Source organism: Phyllostomus discolor, chromosome 12, assembly GCF_004126475.2.
Source record: "Phyllostomus discolor isolate MPI-MPIP mPhyDis1 chromosome 12, mPhyDis1.pri.v3, whole genome shotgun sequence".
In the NCBI taxonomy this organism is placed as follows: Eukaryota; Metazoa; Chordata; class Mammalia; order Chiroptera; family Phyllostomidae; genus Phyllostomus; species Phyllostomus discolor.
In genome coordinates, this window is record NC_040914.2 from 631,102 (window position 1) to 659,090 (window position 27,989).

General features: G+C 38.2%; 1 protein-coding gene and 1 long non-coding RNA gene across 4 annotated transcripts in view; both read right to left on the reverse strand.

The window, feature by feature from the left end:
* The window catches only part of ZNF382 (zinc finger protein 382), a 79,334-nt gene that overhangs the window by 31,510 nt on the left and 19,835 nt on the right, over positions 1–27,989 (reverse strand). The window lies entirely within an intron of this gene.
* Positions 1,250–27,949, reverse strand: LOC118497480. Its single transcript, XR_004900002.1, has 4 exons — positions 27,773–27,949; positions 17,898–17,908; positions 7,212–7,217; positions 1,250–1,261 (listed from the first exon to the last, which is right to left on the reverse strand). It is a non-coding gene; the product is annotated as an uncharacterized LOC118497480 (long non-coding RNA).

Sequence of the window (27,989 nt, forward strand, 5' to 3'; positions counted from 1 at the left end):
ATGTCTCTCTCTCTCTCTCTCTTCCTCTTTCTCTAAAATCAGTAAACATATCCTCAGGTAAGGATTTAAAAAGAAAAAAACAACAACCATGCACTGCCATCAGGAGACACATCTCAGCTGCAAAGACAAATATTAGTTCAAAATGAAAGGTTGGATATGATTCTCCAAGCAAATGGCATCCACAGTAAAGTAGATGTAGCCATACTTATATATCGAAAAACAGATTTCAAGATAACATAAGACAAAGATAGGCATTTATAAAGATAAAGGGGATACTACATCAAGAAGACATAACATTCCTCAATATATACATACCCAATCAGGGAGCACCAAAAATTATAAAGCAACTACAAACAGAACTAAAGGGAGAAACCAACAAAAACACAATCATGCATGGAACCTAAATATTCCATTGACAGCTATAGATAGATCACCAAAACAGAAAATCAATAAATAAATATTGGCCTTAAATGGGATGTTTGATCAGCTGAATATAACTTTTACAGTCACTTTCATCTCAGACCACTAGATAATACATTCTTCTCTAGTGCATGGAACAGCCTCAAGGACAGACATTATGTTGGGACACAAAACCAGTCTCAACAAATTTAAGAAGATTAAAATTATAACAAGCATATTCCCTGAACATAATGGTTTGAAACCAGAAATCAACTGCAAAAAGGAAGTGAAAAAAGCCACAAAACAACAGAAATTAAACAATATGACACTATAAAAATGACTGGGTCAAAGAAGAAATAAAAGTTGAGATCAAATTATATATAGAGTCAAATGAGAATGTCAATACAGCATATCAAAATTCTGGGATGCAGCAAAAGCAGTAATAAAAGGAAAGTTTATATCATTTACAGGCCTATCTAAAGAAATAAGAAAAATCTCAAGTAAGCAACCTAAATTTTCATCTTAAAGAAACAGAAAAAGAAGAACAAAAGCATCCCAAACTCAGCAAAAGAAAGGAAATAATAAAAATTAGAGCTAACATGAATGAAATAGAAAACAAAAAGACTGTACAAACAATTAATACAATGAAGAGCTGGTTCTTTTAAAAGATTCATAAAATTGACAAAACCCTGGCTAGACTCACTAAGGAAAAAAAGAAAAGAAATAAAACCAAAAATGAAAGACAAGAAGTTACCAAAGACATCACAGAAATACAAAGAATCATACTAGAATACTATGAAAGACTATACGCCACCAAATTGAATACCTGTAAGAAATGGATAAGTTCTTAGAAATATATAGCCTTTCAGACTGAATCATTAAGAACCAGAAAATCTAAATAGACTGATAAACAGTGAGGAATTTGAAATAACTATCAAAAACTTACCAAAAATTAAATGTCCAGGATCAGATGGCTTTACTAGTAAATTCCACAAAACATTGAAATATGATTTAATAGCTATCCTTCTCTAACTCTTATAAAAAAAACTGAAAGAAGCAATACTTTCTGACACCTTTTATGAGGCCAACATAACACTGAAAGCAAAACCTAGCAAGGATCACACACATACAAACAAAACTACAGGCCAGTATTTCTGATAAATACAAGTGCAAAAATCCTAACCAAAATACTAACAAATCAAATGCAACAATACATTACAGTAATACATTATACAAATATGGATTAATATATTACAAAAATTATATGAATACAAATAATACATTATAATCAAGCGGGGTATATTCGAGGATCAAAAGGATGATTCTACATACGCAAATTGATCAATGTAGTAAACCACATTAACAAAATAAAGGCTAAAAATCATATGATCTTACAACTGATGCAAGAAAAACATTTGATAAGATACAACACCCAATTATAATTAAAATGATCAATAAAATGGGTATAAAGAAAAAAACTCAACATAATAAAAGCCATATATGACAAATCCTCAGTTCATATCATACTCAGCGATGAAATACTGAATACTTTACCTCTAAGATCAGACACAAGACAGATATCTACTCTTACTGCTCTGATTCAACACAGTACTGGTAGTCCTAGCCAGAGCAATCAGGAGAGGGAAATAAAGCATCCAAATTGGATGTGAGAAGTATGTGTCACTTTTTGCAGATTACATGATTCTTTATACAGAAAACCCTAAAGATTTCATGAAAAAGACCTACTGAAAACAATAAGCAAGTGTAATAATGTTGCAGGTTACAAAATCAATGTACAAAATCCCACTGTATTCTGAAACACACACAAAAAGTTTTGTGCAGTATATGGAAAAAATGCTGTGATTGATCAAATCAGTCAAAAGTGGTTTGCAAAGTTTCCTGCAAGAGATTTTTGATGGACAATGCTACACAGTCAGGTAGACCAGTTGAAGGTGACAGCAATAAAATTGAGCCATTGAGAACAATCAACGTTATGCCACATGGGAGATAGCCAACTCTCAAAATATCCAAATCAATAAATGTATTGGTGAACGTAAAAATGTGTCCTTTATTTATGGAAAAAAACTAAATGGACTTTTTCGACCTTGGTCTTAGAGAGTATCTTATGAATGTAACCTGAAAGAAAAGGGAAGTAAAGTAAAAAAGAAATGTATGGTACTACTGAATATATCCAACTAAAAAGCTTTGGCACAGCAAAGGAAACTGCAAACAAAACAAAAAGACAACCAGCTGAATGGGAGAAGACATTTGCAAACAACAGCTCCAACAAAGGGTTAACATACAAAATATATAAACAACTCATACGCCTCAACACCAAACAAACAATGTAATTAAAAAATGGACGAAGTGTTACAGAACACAACAAGGGGGGCCTGGGATGATATACTATTATTGAAAGAAGGCCCCGGGTCCGTTATGTCCGCCACCAGAGGAAAGACGTCTCTCAATGCCAGAGATTCGTGAAAAGGAAAGGAAATGTTTATTTAATGCTATACAGACTTAAAGTAGTGACCTAATGTCTTCACCAAAATCCCAAAGTCCCTTAAAACACCCACAAACAGACACAGTCCTTCCTTCCTTCCCCCTTTGCCCAGTCCAGAGTACCGTATCTCAGGAAAGGAAATAGAAGTCCATGGCTTAGGTAGTCTTCTGGTTCTTCCCAGTTAGTACTCCCTCTCGACTGGGAGACCTCCCTGGGTTCCTGGCACCCTCCACTGAGTCACCGGGATCTCTGCTAAAACCAGGTGGTGGTTCCCCCTTCTAAAGCTGTGGGGGTCCCCACTCTGCCAGGCTGCGTGGTTCTCTTCTCAATGCTGCAGGAGTCTACACTCCGTCAAGTCTGCGTGCTTCTCCCTCTCAATGCAGCATAGTTCTCCTTTCTAAAGCAGCATGGTTCTCCTCTCTAAAGGAGCCTGATTCTCTTCTCTAAAGCAGCATGGTTCTCCTCTCTAAAGCAGCACGGCTCTCCTCCTCAATGGCCGCCAAATCTGGGTTTTAAATCCCTGCAGCCAATCTTCCTCTGCAGCCTCATTTCCGACTCCTCCCACACTTGGCTTCACATGCCAGAACTCGTGTCCTTCCAGCTTTACTGGGCTGCCATCATGAGTCTGGGCAGGCGTGGCCCCATGTCCTGGAGCCAATCCTCTCTGAGCTCCCATGCAGGCGCTGTAACTCAGGGGACCCGCCCCCCCAGTTACATTTGGGTGGGGAAGTTACTTCCATTCCCCTGGCTTAGAGCTGATCACAGCTACTTAACATATCTATGCAACCAGTCAAAGGCTATAGATATGTTAAATGACCACGCCAGAGGTTAGCTGCAAGGCTGTTGCTATGCAAAACAGCTCTCAATGGCCCTGCTCCATTTGTCCCTTCCCCCAACCCACACCCTGGGGTGGGGGATGGAGACATCTTAAAATCTCCTGGACACCTTAAGTTCTGGACCGCATTTCAAATGCCTATTTGGGCCCCCCTCTTGGCTGCACCCTGTAACAAAAGGACATAAACATACATTTTTCCCAAGAAGACACATGGCCAACAGATACAAAAGACGCTCAACTTCACTAGTTGTTAGGGAAATAAAAATGAAAACTACAATGATAAACCACCTCACAACTGTTAGAATGGCTATTACCAATAAGACAAGAAATAACAAGTGCTGCAGAGGTTGAAGAGAAAAAGAAACCCTTATTCACTGATGGTGGGAGTGTAAACTGGTACAGCCACTAGGGAAAAGAGTTTGGTGGTTCCTCAACAATTAGGAATAGAATTACCATGTGGCCCAGCAAACAGCTTCTGGGTATCTACCCCCAAAATTTGAAAATACTTACGGCCAAGATGGAGGCAAGGGTAAATACACTGTGCCTCTTCACACAACCAAAAGAAGGATGACAAATTTAAAAACAACAACAAAAAAACAACAACCAGAACTGCCAGAAAATCAAACTGTATGGAAGTCCAACGACCAGGGAGTTAAGGAAGAAATATTAGTCCAGACTCGTAGGAAGGATGGAGATGACTCATGGTAGAGCAGTGGCTGGAGGACCAGGGCCTATGGTGGGTGGCTAGCAGAATGAACAGTCCCAATTTGCGCGCAGATAAACCAGGAGGAAAAACTGGGGAGTGAAACAGACTGAGCAACCCAGGTTTCCAGTATTGAGAAACAAAGCCTCAAAAACCTCTGAGTGAAAAAACTATCGAGGATTGCAGCAGTGGGAGAAATTCCCAGGCTCACAGGAGAGTTTGTTGGAGAGAACCACCGAGTCCTAGAATGTGCACAGGCCCACCTAACCGGGAATCAGCGCCAGAGGGGCCCAATTCCCTTGTGGGAAGTAGAAGTGCCTGGAAGTTGGCAAAGAGCTGAGCAAGCGGCACCATTCCCTCTTGGACCCCTGTCCCACATACAGCACCACAAAACAGCAACTTGGGTATCCCGCCCTGACAAATGCCTAAGGCCTCACCCCTTACTATATAATAGGCACACAAAGACAAAAAAAATGGCGCAAATGAAAGAACAGATCAAAGCTCCAGAAAAAATAAAACTAAGCGATGAGAAGATAGGCAACCTATCAGACGCACAGTTCAAAGCACTGGTAATCAGGATACTCAAAGAATTGGTTGAGCATGGTTGAAAAATAGAGGAAAAAGTGAAAGCTATGAAAAGTAAAATAAAGGAAAATGCACAGGGAACTAACAGTGAAGGGAAGGAAACTGGGACTCAAAATCAAGTTTGGACCAGAAGGAATAAATGTTCAACCAGAACAAAATGAAGAAACAAGAATTCAAAAAAATGAGGAGAGGCTTAGGAACCTCCAAGACTACTTTAAATGTTCCAACATTTAAATGTTCCAACTCATAGGGGTGCCAGAAGGAAAAAAGGAAGAGAAAGAAATTAAAAACCTATTTGAAAAATAATGAAGGAGAACTTCCCCAATCTGGCAAAGGAAATAGACTTCCAGGAAGTCCAGGAAGCTCAGAAAGTCCCAAAGAAGTTGGACCCAAGGTAGCACCTGTCAGGTACATCATAATTACATTACCCAAGATTAAAGATAAGGAGAGAATCTTAAGGAAAAAGGAGAGAGTTACCTACAAAGGAGTTCCCACAAGACTGTCAGCTGATTTCTCAAAAGAAACCTTGCAGGCAAGAAGAGTCTGAAAAGAAGTGTTTAAAATCATGAAAGGCATCCAAGATTACTCTATCCAGCAAAGCTATCATTAGAATGGAAGGGCAGATAAAGTGATTCCCAGATAAGGTCAAGTTAGAGGAGTTTATCATCACCAAGCACTTATCATATGAAATGTTACAGGGTCTTATCTAAGAAAAAGAAGATGATCAAAAATATGAACAGTAAAATGACAACAACCTCACAACTATTAAAAACTGAACCTAAAACAAAACAAAACAAAAATAAAATAAGCAAACAACTAGAACAGGAACAGAACCACAGAAAGGGAGATCATGATCACATGGAGGGTTATCAGCAGGGAGAGGGGGAATGAGGGAAAAGGTATAGGGAATAAGTAGCATAAATGGCAGGTACAAAACAGATAGGGGGAGGTTAAGAACAGTATAGGAAATGGAGAAGCCAAAGAACTTATATGTACAACCCGTGATATGAACTAAGATGAAGAGGGAATGTGGGTGGGAGGCGGTATGTAGGGTGGAGGGGAATAAAGAGGATAAAATGGGACAACTGTAATAGCATAATCAATAAAATATATTTAAAAATAAATAAAATATATTTTTAAAATATTTGAAAACATTTATTTGCAAAGATATATGCACCCTTATATTAACTGCAGGATTATTCATGGTGACCAAAATATAGAAACATCTGAAAAGTCCTTCAACAGGTGACTGGATAAAGGAGAGGTGGTATACATATATATACAAAGGAAAGAAATGTTGAAATAGTGCCATTTGCAACAACATGGATGGATCCTGAGAATATCGTGCTAAGCAAAATAAGTCAGGAAAGTCAATAATCATATAATTTCACTCCTAAGTGGGATATAAAACCAGAAGCAATAAATGAACAAGGAAAAACAAACAAAAACTCATAAACACTGACAACAGCATGGTTGTTACCACTGAGAAGGGAGTGGAGGATAGTAAAGGGCATCAAGATTTGATGACTGGTGGTGAGCACACAATGTAATATGCACATGATGTATCATAGAATTATAAACTTAAAATCTATATACATATTTTATTAATCAAAGCCACCATAATAAATTTATTAAAAAATAAAAATTAAATAAGAAAACATGAAAAATTAAATACAAAATATATAAGAAAAAAATTCTCACTAGCAAAGACAAACATTTAGTAAAAGCAGAGCATCGACCAACAATAAATCCAGTAGTACAATGATTAAAAGACAAAAGTAGGAAGATTGTGTATAATTACAAGAATAAATTAAGAGATGCACACAAACACATATAACACAAAAGAAGTAAAAAAATAATGACAAAATCATAAACATGAATGGTTGAGTAAAAATTGTAACAATTTTTGAATGTGTTCAAACTTAAGTGACCATCATAGATTGCTATAAACATACCTTGGTATATATGAAGCACATGGTAACCACAAACAAAAACAATTACTGGACATATACAAGAAATAAGGTCAAAGGAATCCAAACACAGCACATACTTATTTTAGAAAGTCATCAACATACAGGAAAAGAGAGCTAGAGAATAAGAAAATAGAGAACTACAAAAAGAATCAGAAAACAATAGAGTGGCAATAACCACATACCTATCAATAATTACTTTAAATGTAAAAGAACTAAGTGCTCCAACCAAAAGACAGAGTGGCATAATAGGTTTTTTTTTAAAGACCTATAAATATGTTGCCTACAAGAGAATCACTTCAGATTGAAAGACATACAGATTGAAAGTAAAGGGATAAAAAAAGATATTTCATACCAATGGAAACAGGAAAAAATGCTGAGGTAGCAATATTATACCAGACAAAACAGACTTTAAAACAAGTATAACGAGAAACAAAGGAGGGCATTTTATAATGTTAAAGGAATCAATGCAGTAAGAGATATAATCCTTGTAAACATTTATGCACCCAACATAGGAGCACAAAAATACATCAAGCAAATATTGGCAGATATAAAGGGAGAGATCTATAGTAATATAGTTGTAGTAGGGAATATTAATACCCCATTGATATCAATGGGTATATCTTTAAGAGAGAAAATTGATAAAGAAACAGTGGCTTTAAATGATGTATTAGACAATAAGGATTTAAGTGATTTCAGGGGCATCATTTCACTTAAAAGCAGCAGAATTCACATTCTTTTCAAGTGCATGAAAACATTTTCCATAACAGAACACAAGTTAGGACACAAAACAGAACTCAATAAACTTAAGAAGATTTGTAACCATATCAACATCTTCCCATCACAATAGTATGAAACTAGAAATCAGTTACAAGTAAAACACACAAACATGAGCAGGCTAATTACCATACTACTAAATAATGACTAGGTTAACAATGAGATTGAGAAAGAAGTTAAAAAATACATTGAGACAAATGAAATTGAAAACACAAAGACCCAAAATCTACAGAACATAGCCAGAGTAATTCTAAGAGGAAAATTAGTAGCAATACAGTCTACCTCAAGAAACAAGAAATCTCACATAAACAGTCTAACTTTACCCTTAAAGGAACTAGAAAATGAAGAACAAACTTATCCCAAAGTGTTTACAAGGAAGGAAATAATAAAGATCACAGTGGAAATAAATAAGATAATGTCTTAAAAAAAACAGAAAAGATCAATGAAACCAAGAGATGTTCTTTGAAGAGATAAAATTGATAAACCATTAGACAGATGCCTCAGGAAAAAAAGGAGAAATGGATCAAATAAATAAAATAAGAAATGAAAGAGAAGTGATAACTGACTCATGTGAACCCTTCCCCCATAAAGCTAGGGCCCCTATTGTTGCTCCCATTCCTGCCAAAGTAAATACAATCATTCCTTTTTGTCTTGGGTTGGTTACAGATGATCTAGGTTATGAACTCTTTGTAGATTAAGTGACTGAGGGTGCATTCTTCCTGGTGCTAGGTGTTTTCCAGGCAGGGGCAGGCTACATCCAGTCTTCTCTCAGCATTATAGGCATAACTACATGAGAAAACACACCCAGCTGGGGCACATATTCTTTTGGGCAGTTTTATCCACTGGTTTACAGCTAGAACCTACTCAGTTCAGAAAAGCAAGGCTGTATGGTTCTGGCAGTGGGCCACCCCCACAACCTGCCACTAGGAATAATTAGCCAATCTTGTCTAAAGAACATTGTTGTTGTGATTGGAAAAAGATGTGTATTTCTGCTCCCTTGTAGGGGTCAACTGGGTAGTACCTGACCAGCCCATAAAGAGAATCTGTTCTGACCCCTACAGACACCAATGGGTATCACTAAAGAAGCATGGAGTGGAAACTTGTTTGGGGTATGTAGCAGATTGTTCTAGCCAAGGGCATACCCATTCTGGCTGAGGTCCCCTGTGGATAGCTTAAATGTGTTACCATTCTTCGGGCACTTTAGGAAAAAAATAGCCCAGGTTCCCTGGCTTGTAAGGTTTACACACACCCACATCAAAAAAGGGGTTGGTGCAATAGGACATTTATGGTTGGGCAGGGTGGAGCCAATGGAAGAGAGGTCAGATTGAGAGTGGGTTATTTGGATACACTCATTGAGTACAGGTGGAGAAGGGGATGTTTGGGGATGTTGATGATATACCTAGCAATGTTTTTTATTTCCCTCTGCAGCTATTGTTTGGAAGATGTTAACCAAACTGTCACTCTCCCAAGGTAGGAGAGCAAAATTGGGTGGTGAAAGACTGGAAGGGAGAAGGAGGAGCTCTGTGAATTCCATGTATGTCTTGGCAGATAACTGTAGAATAGCAACCTATGTGATTTCTCTCTTTCAGGTACAGCACAAGGATGTATTAAAGTCTTAGGATTAGAACTTGCTTGTAAGGCATGATAATGTTACTTATCTTGGTTGGCATTCCTATGGAACAGTAGCTTGAGGTCTAATATAGGCTCACAGGAGTATTGTGAGTTCCAAAGAGCCTCAGGTTCTAAGCCTGCCACCTATCTTACCCTGGTGTGATGGATCCAAGTTATTATTCCCTGTAAAAGGGTTGTAGAGTCTCTTTTGTAAGGGCCCTGTCATCACTGCTTTCAGGCCGACTATGCAGAGAAAGAGCCAAAATACTGGCTGTCCTCTTAACCCTTTCATCCTGCTTAGCCTCTGTTGGGAACCGCCCTGACTGGTATCAGAAGCTGAAACCCCCACCTAGGCTAAGGCTAAGGGAACGCCCTTGGAACCGTAAGCCAGCAAGGAGACAAAGGCTTGTCTCCCTGGCAGGAATGCTGCTTCTGCTGCTTTATTCATAACTGAACCCCAAAAAGCTTGGTTGGTTAGCCAAAGACGGGTAAGATTCCCCATGGGGGGAACGACCTAAGCCAGGCATGATCACTTTGGGAGGCCCCCCAAAAGAAGGACTTGGGGGCTGCAGCAAAAGAGGGTGATGGACCCTCGCTCCTCGGCTTTGACGTAGCCTGAGTTCTCATCGTCTGGGAGAAAATCTTATTGCCTTAGTTCCCATGCTAAGCCTGAAACAATGACAGGGTGGTGCAGCTCTGTGCTGAAAAGAGCGGATTCCCTGGGTGATCAGGCCTAAGAAAGAACATGTAAATTACTGTGAAACCTTCTTTGTTTAAAATGCTCTCAGTTGAATGAGAAGGGTCCAGGGAGGAAGTTAGTTTGTTCCTCAAAGTCTTACAGCTCTTTGATCCCAACTCAATACACCAGCAGAGTTCCTTGTTTTCTATAGTTCCTTACTTCCCACTGATAAGTACTGTACTTTACCTGAATTATTATGCAAAATGAGCCCAATAAAAGCAAGTGTGGACGGTAAATCAGGGCCCTCCCCACTAGGGGGGGTGGCCATTCTGTCCCTACTTCCCCACAGAAACTGGTCTGTCTCTGTGCATGTGTGTTTTTTCTCGCATGTTTTTCAGCGAGCCATCCACAGCATTCCGTGCACTGCTGGCCGGTGACCCACGCGCAACAAGCCTCGATCTCCAGAACCTGGCTACTGAACACTGAGGAGATGCCTGAAATTCCTATTATCATGGGTATCATAGTTCCTCTCTCACCTTTTCTGGAGACCCAAAGTAAGCTCCTTACTCCAGATTGAAACAGTGACTTTAATGCTGTGGCAGGAAAATAAAGTAGAAAGTCTCACAAAGGGGCTTTCTATTCCTTGTAACACCTGCAAGTTTTGTCGGGACAAAAGCTGAGTAAAAGTTATTTTTAGGTAAGGAGCAGACTAATAGAGTTGCTAGGTAACGCTATCTCAAGGCCGAAATGCTGATCCTCATTCCGCTTCTGCCTCTGTATACTCCCTTGCTTTAGCAGAAAGACCCTCTCCCTTCTTTGCTCTGTAACAAATATTTAAAAGAACTGCAACGAGCCTGGGTTGGGCTCAGAATTTGGGATTCTCCTCTGAGCCTCCCCGGGTAATAAAGTTTGTGCTTCATTATCTTCCCCTCGCGTGTGAGTGACATTTATGCAACAATGCCAGGAGTCTGCTAGAATGACCCGGATTTCAAGTGGGTGTCCCTGACCTACTTAGTCCAGGAGGTCTTCTCCTTGGTACCCACTCCCCACCTTTACCTATGCATGGCTTTTACAGGTACCCAGTTTTGGTTTTGATATCTCTGATCACCCTCACCCCACACTCAAAAGCTGAGTTGGTTGCATTTTTAATACATAAATAACAACTATCAGAAAGATAAATTAAGAAAATAATCCCACTTACAATTAATTCAAAATGAATACAATACATAGGAATAAATGTATCCAAGGAGGTAAAGAACTATACTCAGAAAAATATGAGACATTTAAGAAAGAAACTAAAGAAGACACAAATAAATGGAAGGATACACTGTGCTCATGGAGAGGAAGAATTAACATCATTAAAATGTCCATACTACCCAAAGCAATCTATAGAATCAAAGATCTCTACCAAAATACCAATATTTTTCACAGAACTAGAACAAAAAATCCTGTAATTTATATGGAACCACAAAGTACTTGAAGAGTCAAAGCAATCTTGACAAAGAAAGAACAAAGAGGTATCAAACTAACCTATACCAAAGTATACTACAAGGCTATAGTCATTAAAACAACATAATACTGGCATAAAACAAACATATATGAATCAGTGAAACAGAATAGAGAGCCCAGAAATGAATTGACACATATATGGTCAATTAATCTATGAAAAAGGAGGCAAGAATATACAATGTGGTAAAAACTGTCTCTTGAAAAATGGTGTTAGGGAAATTGGAGAACTACATCCACAAAATAAAACTAAACAACTTTCTTACACCATATACAAGAATAAAGTCAAAATGAATTTAAAACTTAAATTTAAGACCTGAAATCATAGAAGAAAACATTAGTGGTAAACTCTTTGACATTGCCCTTGGTAATAATTTTTTTTGATATATCTCCAGGGGTGAGAGAAACAAAAGAAAAAAATAAGTGGGACTAAATAAAACTAAAAAAAAATTGTACAGTGAAGAAAACCATCAACAAAGCAAAAAGACAATGTACTAAATGAAAGAAGATATTTGCCAATAATATATCTGATCAGGGGTTAATATAAAAAGATATAAAGATCTCATATAACTTAACACCAAAAAAATGGAATTAAAAAATGAGCAAAGGACCTCAATACACATTCTCTGTAGAGGGTATAAAGACAGCCAAGAGATATGAGAGATGCTCATCATCACTAAACATTATGAAATGCAAATTAAAACCACAATACCACCTCACACCTGTTAGAATGGCTATCATCAATAAATCAACAGAACAAGTGTGGGCAAGGAAGTGCAAAAAAGGGAAAACTCATGCACTGGTGATGGGATTGTAAATTAGTGCAGCCACTATGGAAAACAGTATGAAGTTTCCTCAAAGAACTAAAAATAGAACTACCATATGACCCAACAATTCCACTTCTGGGTATTTAACCCAAGAAATCCAAAACACTAATTCAAAAAGATACATGCACCTTTATGTCCAATGCAGCATTTTTTTACAATAGCCAATATAGAAGCAACCTAAATGTCTAACAATAAAGAATTGGATAAAGAAGATGTAGCACCTACATAAAACCATTAAAGAGTGAAATCTTACCATTCACAAAAAACATGGATGGACCCACAGGGTGCAGTGCTAAGTGAAATAAGTCAGACAGAGAAAGCGAAATACCACATGATTTCATTTACATGTGAAATCTAAAAACAACAACAACAAATAAATAAAACAGAAACAAATTCATAGAACAAACTGATAGTCTCCATGTAAGAGGTGGGTTGGGGACAGGTGGGTATAAAGGTGAAAGCAATTAAGGAGTACAAATTGGTAGTTACAAAAATGGTTACAGGACTGTAAAGTTCAGCTTAGGGAATACATCAATAATATTATAAGAAGCTTCAGGTCAAGATGGTGGAGTAGGATGGTGGAGTAGGTGGAGCTGTGCTCACCTCTTCCCATAACCACACCAAAATTACAATAACTAAATTACATAACAACCATCATTGAGAACCACCTGAACTCTAGCTGAATAGTAATTCTATAACTAAGGATATACAGAAGAAGCCATGTCCAAAATGACACGAAATGGACTAGTGCTCTCATTCATGTCTGGTGGTTAAAAACTGGGAGGGATATCTCAGCTGCAGATGTACCCCCTGAGGAGTAAGATGTCTCAGCCCACATGGGGGTCCCAGTGCCAGGAAGAAAAATCCCTGTAATTTCTGTCTGTGAAAACCAGAGGAGATTGTGGCTCAGTGAGACAGAGGGCTTCTGGAGTCCCAGGTGTTCCTTTTACAGGGACTGCGCATGAACATACTTGTACACAGAGGCACTTGCTCTGAGCTCCAGTGGTGGTGTAGCATCTCAAAAGGTGACAGGGATATAGAGGATGGAACTGAATTGTCTGGCTTTAGGGTGAGGGCTGGAGGGACAGCTTTCTTCCAGAGAGAAGTGCTGGCAGAAACCACTGTTCCTTTATTAAACTCCTCCCGTGCCCAGTCTGTATGTACAAGTGAGTACAATATCTGAGTCTCTGTCAACCAGCTAAGACCTGTGGCCCTTCCCTGGTGACTCCCTGAGATTCCCATCCCACCAAACTTGCAAGCCTACCCAATCCACTTCCAGTGGCTTTGCCAGAGAAATGGTCTGTCTTGGCTCATGCTGTGGACTTCCCTAAAAATCTCTGAAATGTTCACAAACCCCAAACAAGCATCATTTGCCCTCAGCTTGCTCCATACCTCTTGCTAAGCAGCCCCAAGCCCAGCACAAGTAGAAACCATCTGTAGACCACTTTGCAGCTGATATTGAGTGGCCCCAGGAAAGACACTGGCAACAATTGACCAGAGTCCATCTCAGTGGCTCCAGAACCAACACAACTGTAGCTAGCTTCAAACCACACCAGAGCACCACCCAAGCAACTCCACAAATGACATACCCAACGGAGGACTCAGCAGGCATCAAAGCTCCACTAAAGTAAATCTTGCTCTGCAGTAAGCCCCTGCACAACAGCTCTTCCACTGTAGTCACAGCCCATCCTCACAATCAAGCAGACTGATCAGTCTCTCCCACTGAAATGCCAACAGCAATCAAGGGTCAACTACAACAGGAAGGCACACACAACCCACAAAAGAGACACACCTGGAGCACCCAGCTCAGGTGACAAGAGAGATTGCACCACTGGGCCCCACAGAATACCTACTACATAAAGCCCTCTACTAACACTGAAAGATGTAGCAGCTGTACTTAATATATAGGGTTTGGCACAAATAACACCCCTTTTTCATTGCAACATCTTTTAAAAGATTTTACTTATTTATTTTTAGAAAGAGAGGAAGAGGAGGAGAAAGTGAGAGAGAGAAACATCAATGTGTGGCCACTTCTGGCACGCCCCCTACTGGGGACCTGGCCTGCAATCCAGGCATGTGCCCTGACTGGGTTCGCAGGCCAGTGCTCAATCCACTGAGTCACACCAGTCAGGGTACAAAATTTTTTATTACAAAATCACAAGTACGTAGTTCTGTAACACAACAATATCACACTGAAGCACACCATATGACATTTTAGGGGAAATGTTCAAATTAAAACTATAAACTATTACACCCATATTACTACCCTACCAACCACACTCAAGCAGGTATAACTTCTGCCAGACCCTGTATATAAACAAACACAGGAAGACATCAAAATGAGGAGATAAAGAAACACAGCCCACATGTAAAAACAAAAACAAAACAACAGAACAAAACTCCAAAAAAAGAAATACGTAAAATAGGAGACAATCTATCAGATGCAGAGTTCTGGTTATGGGGTGCTCAATGAATCTCAGTGAGAACTTCAACAAAGAGATGGGAAACAAAAACAGAGATAAAAAATATAAAAAAGAACCAGTCGGAACTGAAGAATACAATAACTGAAATGAAGACTATATTAGAGGAAGTCAACAGATTAGATGAAGCAGAAGATCAAATCAGCAATTTAAAAGATGAGGTTGCAGAAAATACCCAATCAGAGCAGCAAAAAGAAAAAACAAATTAAGCAAAAGAAGATAGTTTAAAGGGCTTCTGGGACAACATCAAGCATACAACATTCCTGTCATTGGGTTACCAGAAGGAGAAGAGGGATGGCAAGGGATGGAAAAGCTATTCGATGAAATAATTATGGAAAACTTCCATAGCTGGGTGAGAGAAATAGACATACAAGCCCAGAAAGCCACAGATTGTCACAGGTAATTGCAAACAAGATGAATCCAAGGAGGCCCACATCAAGACACATCATAATTAAAATGCCAAAGTTTAAAGACAGAGAGAAGCTTAAAAGCAACAAGAGAAAAGCAGAAGTTACCTAGAAGCATGTTTCAATAAAACTGTCAGCTGATTTCTCAACAGAAACTTTGCAGGCCAGAAGGGATTGGCATGAAATATTCAGTGATGAAAGCCTACAGCCAAGATTAGCAAGCAAAGCTATCATTTATAATGAAAGGACAGATAGAGAGCTTCATACACAAGAAAAAGCTGGAGGAGCTCATCACCACCAAACCAGTGTTACAAGAAATGCTAAAGGGACTTCTTTAAGAAAAAAACAAAAAAATATAAATAATAGAATGGTAATAACTACATACCTATCAATAATCACTTTAAATGTAAATGTATTAAATGCTCTAATCAAAAGACATAGAGTGCCTGAATGGATAAACAAACAAGACCCTTAAATATGCTGCCTATAAGATAATTACTTGAGATCAAAAGACACACACAGGCTGAATGTAAAGGGATGAAAAAAAAATTTAATGAAAATGGAAATTAAAAAAAAAACTGAGGTAGAAATACTTATATCAGACAAAAGAGATGGTAAAATAAAGGCTATACTCCGTTAAAAGCAATTCCACTTCTGGGTATTTATCCCAAGAAACACAAAACATTAATTCAAAAAGACATATGCATCCATATGTTCACTGCAGCATTATTTACAATAGTTAAGATATGGAAGCAACCTAAGTGTCTGTCAATACATGAATGGATTAAAAAGAAGTGGTACATCTAAATTAATTAAATTAAATTAATGGAAGATTACTGAACCATAAGAAAGAATGAAATTTTGCCATCTGGAATAACATGGATGGAACTAGAGGGTATTATATAAAATAAGTCAGGTAGATAAAGGCAAATACCATATGATTTTACTTATATATGTATTGTAAAAAACAAACAAAACAAAAGACTCTTCACCATAGAGGACAGACTGATGATTGCCAGAGGGGACGGAGACTGGTAGTTGGGTAAAAAAGGGTAAGAAATTAAGAAGTACAAATGGTAGATACAAAATAGTCATGAGGATGTAAAATATAGCATATGGAATATAGTTAATAATGTAATAGTTATGTATGGTGTCAGATGAGTACTGGATTTATTGGGGTGATCACTTTGCAAGTTATATAAATGTCTAATCACTATGTAGTACATATGAAACTAATGTGATATTGAATGTCAACTGTAATTTAAATATAAAAATTAATAAGTAACAAATATAAATATTTTTGTTTTAAAAATAAATAAATGTAATGAATGATGCATAAGACATCTATACTAAAAATAATAAAACACTGTATATAAGAATTAGAGAAGCTAACTCAAATGGAAAGGTATAATCACAGACTGGAAGACAATATTGCTAAAATGTTAGTTTTTACCAATAAAAATCTTAGGACATTTATTCAAAGAAATCTAGAAGTTGAGTTTAAAATATGTTTTAAAAAGAAAATGACCTAGAATAGACAAAACAATTTTTAAAAAGAAGAAAGAGGACTTGTTCTGACTTCAAGACTTATTATAAAGGTAAAACAAGTAAAGACCACATAGCACTGGTAATAGGATTTAAAACATATCAAAAGGAAGGATAGTCTAAAAATACATGGACAAAAACACGAACAAACAACTTTTGGTAACATCAATAGAGCAATTTCACTCAGTTCAATGTGATGGGACAAATTTATATCCATATGGCAGAAAAGAGACCCTGTACCCTTACCTTACATTATAAACAACTCTTAACATGAGATGGATTGTAGAACTAACAGTTTTGTAAGAAAATATAGAAAACTATCTTCACAACTCTAGAGAAAGCAAATATTTGAGAGGTCAAAGAAATAATTACAAATAAAAATGATGAGTGGACTTTATCAAAGTTAAAAACTTGTGTTCATTGAGAAACACCATTAAAATGAATAGTCAAGCCTCAGACTACAGTAATATTTGAAAAGCCTATAACAAACAAAATATTTCTATCCAGAATACATGAAAAATTCCTACTACTCAAGGAAAAGAATATATTACCCAATAAGAAATGGGTAAAACATTTGAACAGGTACCCCTGAAGAAGCTATAAAAAGCACTTAAAAAGGTTTTTTTCATCATCATTGGTTATAAGAGATAAACAAAAACTGCAAAAAAATATATTATCATACCCTACAAAATGACCAAAATGAAAATATTGATAATAAGCAAAATTCTCATATGTTGCTGGTAAAAGTTTAAAATGACATTGGAACTGTTAAAAACTGGCTGTCTGTTAAAAAACAGTGAACTATATACCTGCCTTTTGAATGAACAATACCAACTGCTAAGTTTCTACTGAGGGTAAGTATAAACATGTCCATAAAAAGACATCAGAATATGTTCACAGTAGCTTTATTCATAACTGGCCTAAACTGTAACATTTCAAAATGTCTATCAACAGGAAAGGCATAAGCTGGTGTATTCATATAATTGAACACTATTCTGCTATTAAATAAACTACTTATATATGCAAAAACGTGTATAAATCTCTCAGATATTAAGTGAAAGAAAGTAGACATGAAAAAGGTCTAAAATAGACAAAACTAATCTATGCTGGTAGACATCACAACTGTGATTGTCCTAGAGGGAGGGACTGACTTGGAGGAGGTTGATGGAACTTAATAGTTAATGGAAGTATCCTTTATCTAGACTGGGGTGTGAGATACATGGCTCTATATTTCTGTCAGAACTCTACACTTAAGACCTTTATGTAGATTATACCTACAAAACATAAATTGGATTCTTGGTAAAGTAATAGCAGCTAATATCTCTATAAACATAAGACAACAAAAAGGACTTACATGGGGAATAATATTCAAACTAAATTTAGATTTTATAGGTATGGAAGTCAGTCATGTATAGGCTCTTCAAAGACCTCAGGCCTTTCATAAGATGGCTACTATAAGAAAACACCAGAAAATATTAGGTGTTGGTGAGGATGTGGAGAAACTAGAACCCTTATACATTGCTAGTAGGAACGTTCAATAGTGCAGCTACTATGGAAAACAGGACAGCAGATCCTCAAAAAATTAAACAGGCTAGCTGCAGTAGATGGTGATCAAATAGGTGAGAGCTGAGTCCACTTTCTCTTGCACCCAACTCAGACACTTCGCTGACCTTCCAAAAAACAAAGTGAACAGTCAATGGAATCTTAGCTGATATAAAGTTTGGAAGCCCAACAGTTCAGAAGACGATTCAAAACAGGCAGTAAGGAGGTTTATAAATGGACAGGGAAAGTCCCAAGGTGTGCAGCCAGCAGCTATGGTGCCAGGAGCTGTGGTACCTGCAGCCACCCTGCCAGCATCCATGGAAAGCCTGGTCAGACATAGCAGCCTAGTGGCTACCTTCCCTCCCAGAGCAGGGAATCCCAAGACCAGGCCAGAAGTGACTTGGATACACCCAGTTCTCAGAGAGAACCAGGCTACACACACATAGCTATTGGCACACCCGAGCATTGGTGGCCAATGCTGACTGGGAGAATGCCAAAGTGAGAGAGATACTGTCTGCACCTGGATCTGGGGGAGGAGGAGGGCCGCAGCTGGCCATGATGGAGACAGATTCTTGAGTTTTTAGAGAGGTAAAGTGTGTGGAAAGCTGGACAGTAGCTGGGCGCTGCAGTGGGAGAATCCAAAGAGACTTTTTAAAAAAAATTATATTATTGTTGTTTAAGTACAGTTGTCTGTATTTACCCCCCTACCACAGTTACCCCACCCTCCCCCTTGGTTTTGTCCATGTGTCCTTTACAGTTGTTCCTGAAAACCCCCACATTATCCCCTCCCCCCGCCCCCTTTTTACTGTCAGATTGTTTTTAATTTCAGTGTTTCTGGTTATATTTTGCTTGCTTGTTTGATTTGTTGGTTAGGTTCCACTTAAAGGTGAAATCATATGGTATTCGTCTTTCACTGCCTGGCTTATTTCACTTCAGAGAGACTTTTTTAAAGGGGAGTTGAGGAGTGCTGGGCAGGGACTCTGCACACACTGCTGCCTTGCCAACTAGAAGGGAGCTTTGTGGGTGCAATTTGCTCCCACTCTGTCAGCTGGGCAGATTGATCAGAGAGGTACAAAGGAAGGTGCTTTCTCGGCTCCAGGTGACCCCAGCCGGGGCTTAGCAGCACAGAGTGGAGAGTGCAGGCCTCAGTGTGATCTCAGGACAGGAACCTGAGATTATTTGAGGCCAGATTGGGCCCACTTCCTGGATGGAACCTCCCAGAGGGGAAGATTGAGCCCAGCCCCCACCTCCTGCAGGAACAGGGGAAGATCTCTAAAACTGGTTGGGCAGACTAAACAACTCTGCAGGAGGCATTTCCACTAGAGTAAGACAGCAAGAAGAAGGCCTAAAAAAGACCACATTTGAATTCCTCACAGGGAGACAAAGTACACTGGGTCCTAGGACCCTATTTCACTGAGGCCATCAAAACAGGGAGTTCAGAAAGTATGCAGCAAGGGGGGTTCAGGGTGCTGCCTAGCTTTGGCTCACACACAGAGCTACTGTCTACACCAGGAAGGAGGGAGCTGACACATAGATTGTGCCCTGCCCCCATGAAATGGACAACTATTTAATCAGAAACTGTATGTTACTGGAAATAAACTGGGGCAGAATAAGACAGGAGGTGTAGAGGCAGGGGGAATACACCCACAATTTTCCCAGAAGACTGAACAGTGTCTCCCAGGGGAGACATGGAGGTCTCAGCCTCTCAATAGCAACAGAAGCTCCCTTCAGAGGCAGATGAAGGACATATAGGCAGTATTGCCAGAAGTTGGACAAACAACCCCGGGACCTTGAGCTGAAGAAAAACAGAGATGGATCCAGAAAGAAGTCAGCAGGTGAACACCAATAGCTGAGAAGAATTTCACCATGCTCTTCCTCATAACTGAAATGTTTTATTTCTTTCTTTCATCTTTTTTTCCTTTCACATAGCCTTTTAATAGTTCTTTTGCTTCAATCATATTACTACTAACTCATTACTCTTGGCCATTATTTTTTTATTCTTTTCATTCAGATTTTATTCTATTTTATTTTTTTCATATTATTGTCATTTCAAATCCCACTAAGCACCCTTTCCTGGTCTTACTCCATTTTGCCTTCTTCCTGACATTTCTTATTGTTGCAAACTACTTTCTCCCAAGCTATGCTATGTTTCTCTTCTGTACTATTACTATTTCTCCTCCATCTGTCCTTGCAAAAGCATTCTTGATTCCCTTGGTCAGCTCACTTTCTTTTTCCCTCTTATAATTGTCTTATTTCCTTTCCAACCTTATAAAGTGTGACAAGTTGGGTGAGAATGTCACAATTATTGCTATTCTTCTCCAATGGAATTCCTGTTTGTTCACTACTTGTTTGTACTTTAAAACCCACAGGACACTCCCTGTCTTAGCCCATTTTGCCTTCCCCTTGCTCTTGATCATTTGAGTTAGAAATCTTATTTTAATCCCCCATTTTATTTTATTTTCTCCCTTTCTTAGCCTGTGTTCTATTCATTACTCTTATTACTTTTTCCCACCCATCCTCTCAAAATCATTGTTCTTTAATATAGATATCTCACATTCTCTTTTTTCTTTTGTACAATATTCTTTCCACCTTCATTAATCTTCCCTACGCTGTCATTGTTGTTGACCATGCTATGGTTTTTTCAGCAATTTTGTTCCCATTGGTTAAACAACTTTTTAATTTTATATCACACCTCATACTCTTCCCTTTTCTTACTCAATTTTTGCCATCACCATTCCATGTTTTACCTAAATTTTAAACTTATTCTTCCTTTCTTTGCCTCATTTCTACTCCATACTCATTATTTCTCCTCCATCTTCCCACTCCAAATCATTTTTCCCTCTTTTAGTTACCTCATATTCCCTTTTTCCTAACTCATAATTTTCTTAATCTCTCTCCACCTTTATTAATTTTTCCTCGATTGCTGTTGATATCGCTGATGTGGTAGGGGTTTGTTGTTGTTGTTGTTGTTTTGCTAGCATGGATTTTGGTTTCTGGTAATACATTGTCAACCAACACCTGTACAACAGCATACAAGATGGGGTGGGACTAAAAGTCAGACAGCTGGAGGGGAGAACCCTCCAACAAGTGAGACACCAATAACCAAAGGCCAAGTACAACAAGAGAGCCCAAACTGGATAAAGGACAACACTAGGGCATCCAGATCAGGAAATCAAAGAGACTGCACCACTGAATCCTAGAGAACTCCTACCACAGCAGTCTAACCCACAAAGAAAGGCAGGCAAAGCAGAGCATCCTGAGATACAGAAGCAAACAAAATGAGTCACCCAAAATGGAGAGACAAAGAAAGAACCCGCAATTGAAAGGAATGGATGATTCCCAGAAAAAGAGTGAAATGAAATGAAGGCAAGCAATCTATCAGACATAGAATTCAAAATCATGGTTATAGGGATGCTCAAGGAACTCGGTGACAACTACAAGGAACTTAGAGGGAACTACAGCAGCATAAAAAAGGAGATAAACTATGGACAAGAACCAGGAAGAAACGAATACTATATCTGAAATTAAAAATACACTAGAAGGAATTTCTAGCATACTACTAGCATACACTAAAGGCATGCTAGATGAGCCCTGGCTGGTGTGGTTCAGGAGACTGAGCACCAGCCTGTGAACCAAAGGATCAAGAGTTCAATTCTCAGTCTAGAGCACATGCCTGGGTTGCAGACCAGGTTCCCAGTAGGATGGAGAGGCAACTACACATTGATGTTTCTCTTTTCCCTTTTGCCATCCTTTCCATTCTCTAAAAATAAAATAAATAAAAACTTTTAAAAATACATAAATAAAATATAAAAGCATAGATGACACAGAGGACCAAATCAGCAAGCTGGAATATAAGGTAGAAGAAACACCAAAGCATGGCAACAAAACAAAAAAGCCTCAAAAAGAACAAGGATAGTTTAAGGGAACTTCAGGACAACATGTAACATTTGCATCATAGGAATATCAGAAGGAGAAGACAAGGAGCAAGGGATAGAAAATCTATTTTGAAAAATAATGATGGAAAATTTCCCTAACTTGGTGAGGGGAAAAGTCACACAAGTTCTGGAAGCACAGAGGGTCCTAATCAAGAAGAACCATAACAGGCCTACTCTAAGACACATTGTAATTAAAATACCAAATGTTAGAGACAAGGACAGAATCTTAAAGGCAGCACTGTAGAAACAGGATGTAACACAGAAGGGAGCTCCAATATGGCTAGCCACTGACTTCTCAATGGAAACGCTCCAATCCAGGAGAGAATGATAAGAAATATTCCAAGTAATGAAAAACAAAGGCCTGAAACCAAGACTCCTCTATCCTGCAAGGCAGTCAATTAAAATGGAAGGTGAAATAAGGAGCTTCCCAGAAAAACCAAAGCTAAAGAATACACCTCCACCAAACCATCACTTCAAGATATCCTAGAGGGACTACTTTAAGAAAAAGAGTAAGAGAGAATCATTAATAACCTTAAATGTTAACGGATTAAAACCTCCAATCAAAACACAGAGTAGCTTAATGGATAAGAAAACATGCCACACGTACATTCTGTATACAAGAAACCCACCTAAACAAAGGAACTACACAGACCGAAAGTGAAAGGCTGGAAAAAATATTACAAGCAAATAGACAGAAAAAAAAAGTGGGATAGCAATTCATATATCAGACAAACTAGATTTCAAAAGAAGGCCATAAAAAAGACAAAGAAGGAAAATTCATAATAGTGAAGAGAAGAATTCATCAAGACATAAACATTATAAACATATACACACCCAAATATATTAGCAAAATCTCAGAGGACTTTAAGATATACACAGCAACACACTTGCAGTAGACGCTTTTAACACCCCACTGTCAACAATGGATAGATCTTCCAAACAAAGAATCAACAAAGATATTGTAGCATTGAATGACACTCTAGAATCAAACGTATTTATGTAATATGTACAGGATCTTTCATCCCTCAAAAGCAAAAATACACATTATTTTCAAATGCACATGGAACAGTTTCTTTTTTATTTTTTTAAATTTAATTTTTGTTCAAGTATACTTCTCTCCATTTCACCTCCACCATTCTCCCCCACCACAGCCATTCCAACTCCTCATCCTTGGTCCTGCTCCTCTTCGGTTTTATCAATATGTCCTTTGTACATGTTCCTGAAAACCTTTCCCTCTTTTATGCCCAATATCCTTTCCCACTTCCCCTCTGATTACTGTCAGTTTGTTCTTAATTTCAATTTCTCTGGTTGTATATTGCTTGCTTGTTTGTTTTGTTCATTAGGTTCGACTTTAATGAGAGATCATATGGTATTTGTCTTCCACCACCTAGCTTATTTCACTTAGTGTAATGCTCTCCAGTTCCATCCATGCTGTCCCAAAGGGTAGGAGCTCTTTCTTTCTTTCTGCTGCATAGTATGCCATCATGTAAATGTAACAGTTTTTTGATACATTTACTGATGGGCACTTGGTTGCTTCCAGAACTTGGCTATTGTAAATTGTGCTGCTATGAATATTGGGGTGCATAGGTTCTTTTGGATTGGTGTTTCAGGTTTCTTAGGATATAATTCCAGCAGTGGAATTGCTGGGTAAAAAGGCAGTTCCATTTTTAGTTTTGTGAGGAAATTCCATACTGTTTTCCATAGTGGTTACACCAGTCTGCAATCCCACCAACGCTGCACAAGGGTTCCCTTTTCTCCACAACCTCTCCAGTAGTTGTTTGTTGCTTTGTTTATGAGGGCCATTTTGACTGGTGTGAAGTGCTATCTCATTGTGATATTAATTTGCACCTCTCTGATGGCTAGCAATACTGAGCGTCTTTTCATATGTCTCTGGGCCCTCTGTATGTCCTCCTTGGAGAAGTGTCTGTTCAAGTCCTTTGCACATTTTTTAATTGGGTTGCTTGTCTTCTTAGAGTGGAGTCCTGTGAATTCTTAATATTTTTTGGAGATCAAACCCTTGTCTGAAGTATCATTGGCAAATATGTTTTCCCTTATGTTTGGTTCTCCTTTCATTTTAATACTCTTTTCTTTACCCTTGCAGAAGCTTTTTATTTTGATACGAATCCATTTATTTATTCTTTCCTTTATGTCCCTTGCTCTAGGGGACATAACAGTGAAAATATTGCTCTGTGGAATATCTGAGATCTTACTGCCTAGTTCTCCTTTAGGACTCTTATGGTGTCTTCTTATGGTGTCTTACAATTTCTATTTAAGTGTTTTATCCACCTTGAATTTATGTTTGTGTATGGTGTAAGTTGGTGATCAAGTTTTTTTTTGCATGTAGTTGTTTAGCTCTCTCAACACCATTTGCTGAAGAGGCTATTTTTCCTCCATTTTATCCTGCTGTCCCATTTGTCAAACATTAATTGACCATGGAGACTGGGTTTATTTCTGCACTCTCTATTCTGTTCCATTGGTCCATGAGTCTGTTCTTATGCCAGTTACAGGCTGCTTTGATTACAGTGGCCTTGTAATACAGTTTGATATCAAGTACTTCGATCCCTCCTTCTTTGCTCTTCTCAAAATTGCAACAGCTATTTAAGGTCGTTTATGGTTCCATATAAAATTTTTAAGTGTTTTTTCTATATCTGTGAAATATGCCATTGGTACTTGAACAGGTATTCCACTGAATCTGTAAATTGCTTTGGTAGTATGGGCATTTTGATGATATTAATTCTTCCAATCCATGAACACAGTATATGTTTCCATTTGTTTGTGTCTCGGTTTCTTTCTTCAGTCTCATGTATTTTTCTGAGTAGAGGTCTTTTACCTCCTTTGTAAGGTTTATTGCAAGGTACTTTATTTTTCTCATTGCTATATGAAATGAGATTTTTCCCCCTCATTTCTGTTTCTTATATATTATCATTGTGGGTATACAAATGCCTTAGATTTCTGAATATTGACTATGTATCTCACTGTTTTGCCAAATTCATTTATTAGGTGAAGTAGTTTCTTGGCGGAGTCTATGGAGTTTGTATGTACACTATCAGGTCATCTGCAAACAATGACAGTCTGGCTTCCTCCTTTCCAATTTGGATCCCATTTATTTATTTATTTATTTTACTTGTCTGATTTCTGTGTCTACGACTACCAATACCACGTTGAATAGAAGTGGTGAAAATGGACATCCTTGTCTTGTTCCTGATCTTAGTGGGAAAGTTTTTAGTTTTTTCCCATTGAGTATGTTGTTCACTGTAGGTCTCTCATATATGGCCTTTATTATGTTGAGGAATGCTCCCTCTGTTCCCACTTTACTGAGTGTTTTTATCATAAATGGGTTCTGTACCTTATCAAATGCTTTTTCCATATCTATTGATATGATCACGTGATTTTTGCCTTTCCTTCTGTTTATGTGATGTATTATACTTATTGATTTGTGAATATGGTAGCATCCTTGCATCCATGGGATGAATCCCACTTGATCATGGTGTATGATCTTTTAAATGTATTGCTGGATGTGATTTGCCAATATTTTGTTGAGGATTTTAGCATCTATGCTCATCAGCAATATTGGCCTACAGTTTTTTTTTTTCATTGTTGTGTCTTTATCCGGTTTTGGGATGAGGATGATGCTGACTTCATAAAAAGAGTTTGGGAGTCTTCCATCTTCTTAGATTTTTTGGAATAGTCTGTGAAGGATAGGGGTTAGCTCTTCCTTAAATGTTCCATAAAATTCTCCTGTGACACTATCCAGGGCTTTTGTGTGCCAGGAGTTTTTTGATTATTGCTTCAATTTTGTCCACTGTTTTTGGTCTGTTCAGGCTTTCTGCTTCTTCTTGATTCAGTTTTGAAAGATTATAATTTTCAAGAAATTTGTCATTTCACCTAGATTTTCAAATTTCTTAGCATATATTTTTTCATAGTAATTTCTTACAATCCTTTGTATTTCTGTGGTATCAGTTGTAATCTCACCCATTTCATTCCTGATTGTGTTTATTTGGGTGTTCTTTCTTTTTCTTTCTTTCTTTCTTTCTTTCTTTCTTTCTTTCTTTCTTTCTTTCTTTCTTTTCTTTCCTTCCTTCCTTCCTTCCTTCCTTCCTTCCTTCCTTCCTTCCTTCCTTCTTTCTTTCTTTCTTTCGATGAGTCTCCTTAAAGGCTTGTCAACATTGCTTATCTTTTCAGAGAACAAGCTCCTGGATTTATTGATCATTAGGATTGTGCTTTTAGTCTCTGTGTCATTTAATTCTGCTCTGATCTTGGTATTTCCTTCTTTCTACCTGCTCTGAGCTGTCTTTGTTGTTGTTCCTCCAGTTCTTGTAGGTGTAGAGTTAGGTTGTTTATGTGAAATGTTTCTGTCTTTTTTAGATAGGCCTGTATCTCTATTAACTTCCCTGACAGGACTGCCTTCACTGTGTCCCATAAGTTTTGGGTTGTTATGAATTCATTTTTATTTGTTTCCAGGAACTTTTTGATTTGTTCCTTGATCTCCTTCTTAATCCAATCATTGTTTAATGGCATGCTATTCAATCTCCATGAGTTTGAGTGTTTTTGAATTTTTTCCTTGAGTTTTGTTTCTAAGTTTCAGTTCCTTGTGGTCAGAGAAAATGCTTGATATGATTTCAATTTTCTTGAACTTTTTTGAGGCTTGTTTAGTGTCTTATCATGTGGTCCATCTTTATAAATGTAAATTTGAAAAGAATGTGGACTTCTGGCCAAGATGGGTGTGTAGGCATACACAATGTGCTTCCTTGCACAACCAAAAGAAGGACAACAACAAATTTAAAAACAAGAAACAACCAGAACTGACAGAAAAATCAAACTCTATGGAAGTGTGACAACCAAGAAGTTGAAGAAGAAACATTCATCCAGACAGGTAGGAGAGGAGGAGCTGGGAGCCAGGTGGAGAGGACTTACAGAAAGCCAGTGGCTGGAGAACCAGGGCAGGCAAGGTGGCAGCTGCCAGACTGGCTAGGTGGTGGCTTGCAGACTGGACGGTCCCACATTCACGTGCAGATAGACTGAGAGGAACTAGGAAGAGAGACAGACTACACAATCCAGGGTTCCAGTACAGAGAACTAAAGCCTCAAAATCTCTGACTGAAAACACCTGTGTAGGTTGAGGCAGCAGCAGGAGAAACTCCAAGCCTCACAGGAGAGTTCCTTGTGTTTGTTTGGTGTACACAAACCCTCTCACACAGGAATCAATACCAGAAAGGCCCAATTTGATTGTGGGTAGCCAAGGAAGTAACTGAAAACTGGTGGTGAGTGGAGCAAGTGGCACTGTTCCCTCTCAGGCCCCTCCCCCACATACAGCATCACAGGCAGCAACTTGCCCCACCCTGATTAATACCTAAGACTCCGCCCCTTACTAAGTACTGATATGCCCAGACCAAAAAAAAAAAAAAAAAATGACCCTAATGAAAGAACAGTTCAATGCTCCAAAAAAAAATACCATTAAGCAACAAAGACAGCCAACCTATAAGATGCACAGTTCTAAACACTAGTTATCAGAATGCTCTAGGAACTCAACGGGGACTTCAACAGCATAAAAAAGACCCAGGCAGCAATGAAGGTTGCATTATGTGAAATAAAGAAAAATATACAGGGAACCAACAACAATGGGAAGGAAACTGGGACTCAAATCAATAGTTTGGAGCAGAAGGAAGAAAGAAACATTCAACCAGCT